Raw genomic sequence first — 1,759 nt, 5'->3', positions numbered from 1 at the left:
GTTCGAGCCCTCAGTTTGCCCTGGGGCATTCAAGCCCGGTTCTCCCTCTAAGCGCAGCCACTGGTTATCCCTCTAAGCTCCGCTGCCGGCACCTCCCTGCCCAGCCCCCGCCTGCTAGTGAGGGACACGGGCGTCTGCGCCGCTTCTCCGAGTTTCCTCTGGGCACTTAGTCTGTGAGTTTTAATTATTTATGTATTTTGTCTCCCAGTTATGCGGCCCTCTGAGGTTCCAGTCGCCAGTGTTTCCAGGTGTTTGGAAACTTCTCTCTCTCTTTTTTTTTTTTTAAGCCTCCCTTCCTGGGATGGAGCTCCGTCCCTCCCTCTTTTGTCTCTCTTTTTATCTTTTTATCTATTTCCTACCTCCTTTTGTTGACTATGGGCTGCTTTTCTGAGTGCCTGATGTCCTCTGCCGGTATTCAGAAGTTTTTTTGTGGGATTTACTCAGCGTTCAAATGTTCTTTTGTTGATTTTGTGGGGGAGAAAGTGGCCGCCCCGTTCTATTCCTCCGCCATCTTCCTGTGCTCCCCTGTATTTTTATGTATTAGATCCTTAAGTATTTTATTCACCTCACCCAACTGAATGATTAACAAATCTTCAGAGAAGAAAGGATCATTTCTCTTTAACAATGTAGTAGTTCAACTCCTCTCAAAGCAGAGTAATAAGTGAGTCTAAGTTTGTGTGAGACTGTGAAAGCTCAGTGTTTTTAGTACGCTTGTGCTTATGACGGGAGGTCTGAGAAGGCACTCAGTTCAGTTCAGTCGCTCAGTCGTGTCCGACTCTTTGCGACCCCATGAATCACAGCACGCCAGGCCTCCCTGTCCATCACCAACTCCCGGAGTTCACTCAAACTCATGTCCATCGAGTCGGTGATGCCATCCAGCCATCTCATTCTCTGTCGTCCCCTTCTCCTCCCACCCCCAATCCCTCCCAGCATCAGAGTCTTTTCCAGTGAGTCAACTTGTCGCATGAGGTGGCCAAAGTATTGGAGTTTCAGCTTCAGCATCAGTCCTTCCAATGAACACCCAGGATTGATCTCCTTTAGAATGGACTGGTTGAATCTCCTTGCAGTCCAAGGAGAAGGCACTACTGAAGGTTTATCATACCAGTTATCGAGTCTTTAAAGGTTTAATCACTGAGGTGTTGCTTCTCCACTTGTACTGTGTAGCAACATGCCCTGTCTCCCTAACTGCAGTAGAAGTCTTACCAACCTGTCTGTCTTGTCCTCTGGAATATGTATTGCTTGAGCTCACCACAGCCTAGTAGATGGAAATTGTCAGGATATTCCGGAAACCCTTTTTATTGCAGTCTCTTCAGGAGGTTACAACTGCTGCAAACCTCAGGATTTTACAAAGCGCTTTTTACAACCTCACATGAAGGATAAAAGTCAACAGTCGTGACAGCCACAGGCTTCCATGGCTTGTACGTGATCTTGGGCTTTGCTTTCATAATCATCCTGTTTCTTATACCAACTGTCACTGTATTTTTTTTAATCATCATTTTATCTTTGATGGTTTTTAGATGTATTATGGATTTCCTATATATCTTCACTTATTGGTGAGGGTCTTATGTTAGTAGTAGTTAACTAAAACTGACGTCCAGTCAGTTAGCTGTGGTAGGATAGGAAAAAGAATGACCAACTGTATATTATTAACATTATGTATTAATATATTATTAGTTTTATTGTTCGCAGCCATCCAATTCTAACTTTCTGAAATAAACATTCAGAAAAATCATGTCTTTTTCAATGTCCATTTAACTGT

Source organism: Moschus berezovskii, chromosome 16 (genome assembly GCF_049115385.1).
Source record: "Moschus berezovskii isolate FMDL1 chromosome 16, NW_MosBer_1.0, whole genome shotgun sequence".
Lineage (NCBI taxonomy): Eukaryota > Metazoa > Chordata > Mammalia > Artiodactyla > Moschidae > Moschus > Moschus berezovskii.
The sequence above is the reverse complement of the archived record's forward strand: the minus strand, read 5'-3'. Positions refer to the sequence as shown.